Source organism: Empidonax traillii, unplaced genomic scaffold (assembly GCF_003031625.1).
Source record: "Empidonax traillii isolate 1590-97213 ecotype Southwest subspecies unplaced genomic scaffold, ASM303162v1 scaffold9:size3134949, whole genome shotgun sequence".
In the NCBI taxonomy this organism is placed as follows: domain Eukaryota; kingdom Metazoa; phylum Chordata; class Aves; order Passeriformes; family Tyrannidae; genus Empidonax; species Empidonax traillii.
Genome location: NW_020955202.1, coordinates 2,260,552 through 2,267,205, shown reverse-complemented (window position 1 = coordinate 2,267,205; position 6,654 = coordinate 2,260,552).

Sequence of the window (6,654 nt, the reverse complement as noted above, 5' to 3'; positions counted from 1 at the left end):
ACATGACATTACTGAGACATGTTAAATTCCTGATTTATATCACTTTTGGTTGATAAAAATATTAGTTGGGTGTTCAGAATTTCGTAATAAATACTTGCAAAACTAGTCCACTGAGGTGGTTTGTTTTTAGTACATTGGCATGAGTTTGGTTTAATAGTTTGGTTATTGTACTTTGAAATGCAAGGATCCAGTCTTCTAAAATTTCCAGTGCTGGTGTTTCCTGTGCTTGGTGTTGGTGCTCAGATTGTTTCCCAGATAGTGACACTGGAGAGGTCTCTTCATATATTCACAAAAGGTTCCTTCCACATTTTAAAAACATCTGCCCAGCCTCGTAGTGTGTCTCTACAAGTGGTCAGGAATGTTGTCCTGTGGGGTTTATGGTACAGCTGCATCCTATGTACCTGCTTCCCATGGCACTGGTGCAGCGCTCAGCCTAGAATTGCACCAGCTTCCTCCTGGTGGGATGAGCAGAACATATGCAGAGCGGCTTATGGAACATCCCAAGGGTCTCATCAAAGAAGAGAGACACAGAAAGCTATGGGGCCTGATCCTTCTCAGGGATGGAAAACAACGTGAGATGGATGTGGACGGCACCTATCTTACTTCTCCAAGTCTTCCTCTTGTCTGCTCCTCAGTCCTGCTCTATCTATTGCTCTGGTCATGGAATGACATATTCCTGGATGTCACAGTAGTTCTTTTCTGTCAGGCTTAGTCTTGGAAGACCTGGACCCCCAGGATGCAATGTGCCAGGAGGGAGGGAGCATTTTCAGCTACAGAAGGCAGTGTTATATCTGACTTATCACACTGAGAGGAAATATTTGGGACCATGGCAGGAAGCATAAATGAACCCATGAAACAGTGCAAAAGAGGAGACAGGCGGGATATTGTCATGGTCTTCTAATACAAAAACATTTGCGTAGAGCATCTACTCACTGCAGTCACAGAGACTTGTTCGTGATAAAGCGGTAGGAATTACTAATAACTTTGGGATATGGTTCACAACTTAGTCTGTAGAAACACTCCTATGGACATCAGAGAGATTTTGACTGGCAGCAGTTTCTTGGTTCAATCTGTCCTAAGTAACTGTATGTTATGTAAAATCCTGTGGATTACAAGGAATTGCACATTTGTTCCAGTCCTGCACAAACTCACAGACGCTTCTGCAACATGTTGCAGAAACTCCCAGGAACTTCTGGAACATGTTGTTTCCTATAGCATGAGGATCTGATTATATAATGCTCTGGGTTATAATGTATTTGCATGTTACTTTGTAAGCACAGTTGAGCTTGTTCTGAACTGACAGAAAGCCATGTGATCCAGCTCCAACACCAGAATAATCAGTCCTGCCGACAGTCAAAGTGATGTAGCCCGGGTTCATCTACTTCAAAACCGTGTTAACTATGGCTACGTCTCTACTGGAATCGCAGTGTTGCCAGGGCAAGCCCAGAGCAGAGGAGCTGATGTGTAACCGTCTGTACTGTAGGGCCAGTAGCACAGGGGTGCACAGGAGTACAGTTTTGGACCATGACAGGTGATCCCCCAGACACTTGCCTTGCATCATCCACAGGTGAGCCTGGGCAAGGAACCATTCTTCGTAAGCAGTTTCAGTGCAACTTCCTCCTTCTTTGGTGCAAGATGTTCTGTGTGAGTGAATACAAGATGTGACATCCCCACCTAGACCCAAGGCTGGAGAGTGATCCCTGATGGGGACTAATACACTGGAACCTGTAGAGAAAGAAGCTGCATGCATGTCCAAAGTGCTGTGTCAGTGTGTTGTTGGAAGGCCTCAAGCTGTCAGGAGGTGAACACACCTTCACTATTCAGACAGCTCAGGTCTTGAAGGAAGCATGGCCAGACCAGGGGGGTGTTGTGTCTAATTTAATTATCTGTGTTATATGGGATTATTGTGCTATGTTGATGTGATCATCCTGCCCCTGTCTTGGAGATTGGCTGGCATTTAGCTCAGGTGCAATGAGTTACATTCCCTGCTGCCATGTAGGATGTCCTTAGTCTTGTAATAAGTCTCAGAAACCACAAGAGTGGAAGCACTGGGTGTGCTAAATAATTCTACCTTCATCCCAGAAATTCAAGCAGAAACATTTCCTCAGGTTTGATTGCACAAAACAGACTCCGTCTCCAGAAACCACACTGTGGGCATGTGCTTCCAGCAACATTTAAGCCCAAACTTTGTGTTTATAATTCTGAAATTAGCAGATCAATCATTTAAAATTCCTAAATAAAGTTTTAGCAAATGCAATAGGACTGCTATTAATTTATTCTTTTATATTAGAAGAGTAGCAGTATTAAACTTAGAAAAATGCTAAACTTCTTGAGGAACTGACTCATGAGCTGTGTTAGCTTGTATTATTGGGAAGAATGTATTGGTCCTAATATTAAACAACCCTCAGTTGACCTCTCAGACTTGAGATCTTCCTCAGGATTTGCTGGATTTAGTTACATACAAAGTTGCCTTTCTCTTTTTACATGAATGAAAAATATACAGTAGCCAAACGTAAACGATTACTTGGGTAGTCGTTTATTTATTTATTTCTAAAGAAGCCTAATCTCACAGTATCCAAGTATTCTCAATCATATATTTCATGTTTTACTTTGAATATTTCTCACTACAGATTGCATAACTCGTTACTTTTAAAAGAAAGCTATTCTGGAGTAACATGGGAATTAAAAACTGTACAAAGAAAAGATAGAAAGTTCATAGAATCATAGAATGGTTTTGACTAGAAGAGCATATCTAGTTCTAACTCACCATGCATAGAGGGGACACCTTTTACTAGACTGGGTTGCTTCAAGCCCCCTCCAACCAGACTGTATTTGTGCTTGGAATTACCAATAAATAGATCTGCAGGTATTATGAGGAAGTGCTGTTTCTCTTCTTGGTTCTTTGCTAGCATAGTCTGAGACTGTAAGAAATTAATTTAATTTGCTAGGCTTTGATTGTTCTTGATGTCAAAGGCATCTTTTTGGTAGAAAGGCTATTTTTAACCTGTTTTCTTCTCGGTTTCCACCTTTGCAAAATGAAGTCCATTGGGGATTTTTCACTTTGCAAGAATTTCACTTTGCAATGCTGAATTGCCTAACAACTCTAAATCTCAGTGCTGAGATCCTGCTGTAGAAGATGCTACACAGTGGAAGCTGCAACGTGGTATTACAATGCTTACAAGTGCAGAGAAGATGAATGGGGACAGAACAATTTGGGTGACAGGTTATCTGCAAACAGAATGTGAAGGAGAAGGGTACCTTTGGGGAATAATTTAATTCTCTGTCTGAAGATCTGTGCCTACTGGTGATGCCAGCTGAATGTTTGGTCCACCCACAATACAAGTTGTTCAACTTGAAGGTCTATAAGATGATTTTGAAAATGTTTTTCACATCGTTATTTCAGATAGAGAGAGGACCTCATTAATACACACTGCTGTAGCAGGATGAGGATAAACATCTGGAATATGCCAGTTCAGGGCAGTTCTGCCATTGCTGTGACAAGTGCATTATGTGGTGTCATTAATAACACTTGTCATAATAATGTGGTTTATTTATGTGCGAGCCAAAGTATCTGGAATCAGCTGTCATGCAAGGGTGGCTATGGAAGACAACAATCCCAACCAGGAAAATGTCCTGACAAGGTTGCTTGTTGCTTGTTAATGTGTCTGGGACAATGAAGACACAAACCTTGTGTATTTTTTGTTAAACACATTTCAGTGTTTAACATTGTGATGGAACCACATGGAGAAAATGTTTCCTCTTATTCATACAAACTCACTAAAAACGTCTGCCTTACTCTTGCACAGCTTAGTTTTCTTTTGAACATCCTGACTTTCTCATAGCAGGGATTTGTAGAACTGAAATTCTTATTATCTGGCATTGATCACTATGGTGATAATCTCAGGAGAGAGGCAGATGCCACTCCCAAGTATAAATGTTGAATGACAATTGCCAGAAAGAGTATTTAGACTATTATGTAAAAGTGAAAGAAATACTTTTCCTTCTATCTCTTCTATAGGTGACAAATTTCTCTTCCCCTTCCTCTCAAGACATTTCTTCTTTGTTTTGGTCAAAAAGGGATAATGTAAGGTCAATAAAGGAGGATAATAAATGGTAAGGCATACCATGAAGCTCACCAGAATCCAGCAAAATAGAATGTGAAGATTGGATCAAGCTATAATTCGTAGATTAAATGATTGCATATAAGGAGATGAACTGTTATCTTCATTTGTAATACATTTGGGTCAGGAAAGTGGAAAGTTTAAGATAGTATGTTGTTGAAACACTAAGGGGAAACACCAGAAGCTTGGGGCACTATTGAGAAGAACAGTTATGACTGGAGGCCGGTGGGTGAGGGAGGGGTGAGGAAAGAGGGCAGGGAGGAGGGCAGGGAAGGGAGGGCTGCTGCACTTCAAAGAGTGGGGCCCAGGCAGGGTTTGCCTGCGCTGCAACAAATGGTGGCTGTTCCTCTGTCCTCTAGAACTGCAGGCTCACCCAAGGACATGACCAGACCATGGTTCACTCCTTTCCTCAGCCACTCAGCCAGAGAGATGTGCTACTTTCTACACGGGCACTGATACAGAGATAAGGAATTGAAAAATGATACCAATTCCTAGCACCGAGCCCAATGATGTGGTGGGAACAGGATGGTGGGCAGCAGGCTGGTAATGGCCTGTGTACTGGGGAGATGGTGACACAGCCAGCCTGCAATGGGTTTCTCCTGGATGCTTGTGAGATTTGGGACTACTGGCCTTGGCATGAGGCTGGAAGAGGACCACAAGGCAGGGAGGCAGGGGCTGCCCATGGCAATGGAGGGTTGCTGCTCCAGCTGACCCTGTTGTCAAGAGCATAGGCTGGATGTTCTGTGCTCTGTCACTGGGAAATTTCAGCTGAGGCCATCAAAGGAAAATATCTCACTGCCCTGTTTTCTCTTAGCAAACAGCATGAGCCATGGAATTACCTATAGATTCACATACAGGTGCATATGCCTGTTATTCTGAATTCATTGATTGAAATACTATCATATATTGCATCAAATTGAGGACAGACTTTGTATTAATAAATACTTTTTTCCAGTATTTCATTACATAGATGTTTTAAGCCCCCCTCAGATTCTGAGAAAATTATAAATCAACACCAATGACAATGACACTGGTAGGTAATTTTTCAAAGTCATGGAGGAACCTAAGTTGCCAAAATGTATTAGTGAATTTTTTATGACTCGGATGTCTCTGGGGTAGAGTATGCCACGAGAACTGGCATTGTGCTCTTTCAGATCCTGTGTAATAGAATCTCATTTGCTTCCCTTCTGTGATTCTTCTTATTTGAATCAATGAGATTGTTAATAAGACAATAAAATGCAAGTAATGTACAGAATTAGAATATTGTCTAGCTAAAACTCAAAGCCTTAAATTCACTGGCAATTTAATGCTTGCACCATTGTTTTCTCTTCATCTGCTCTGATTTTTTTGAGGCAGACCTCTCCCAGAAAGGCCAATATAGAGGAAGTGCATAAAAGTCATTTTGCAAAAACAAGTGTGACATCCTTACGCTACTCAGAAAGCATTGAGAAAAGATACTGGTTTATCGTGGGAAGAGTAATATAAAAAGATCTGTTGTGATAAATATTTACCAGGCCAGGTGCAGCTCAGAGCTCAGGAGTTAGGCTGGACTGAGTTCAATGGAATCTGCTTTGCCTCAGTCTCTCATCTGACGATAAGACTGCAAAGGAAAGTTTTTAATTCAATTTTAAACACTCCTTCCTGAGAGTCAAAACTTGATTCAAATCCCACACAGTTCAAGATTAAGATATCATAAGTGATACTGACCTGTGATGCATACAGTGCCAAAATCACTAAAAATCATAGTTAGACTTAACTCGATGACTTTTCAGAAACCATGAAATCAAGTCATTTCACTACAAATGCCAGTTCATTCTGTTCCAATTCCAGACTGATTGGTGAAGCTGATGTCTTGTATTTCTGTGGTACAAAGCTGGGGTTTATCAGTCCTTGTATGATTTATGATTCCCATTTTCCCTCATTCCTGAATAGTATTTTCATATTAGCTATCCTTTCACTAAATGCCTCAATAGATATAGCACATGAAATATTTGATTCAAGTGATAAATTCTATAGGCTGTTTTTAATGCAGACCAGTTCAGTGGACCACATCTTTTATGACCCAGAGTGCTACAGATGCTTATTTTTGTGGGTTGTGCCAGAAACGATAAATCCATTGCATTGTGTGTTTTTAAAAGTACCAGCCAGCCAGCGCAGAATAGACGGAGAAGTCATTAGAGGTGAGACTCACCTCAGCCTCATCTAGATGTGTATCATGCAAGTTTCTCACCTTCTGAAGCGGCTCTTCTTCTGGTGAGCAGAGTGACACTGCAGTGGGTGTCTGCCACAGGCCACCTGAGCAGGGGGAACTGGCAGATCAAGTGGTCCACAGACAGCTCCAAGCGGCCTCACCTTTGCCAGCCCCAGTCTTTGTGCAGGACATCAACCACCCCAGTGCCTGCTGGAGAAACAATACAGCAGGGATGTTGCTGGAGAGATGCACCAGAGGTGCTGCCAAGTCACAGATTCCAGACCCCTACGAGGGACAGTGCCAGTTGCTCTAAAGTGAGTGGGAGAGCCCGGGCTGCAGCGG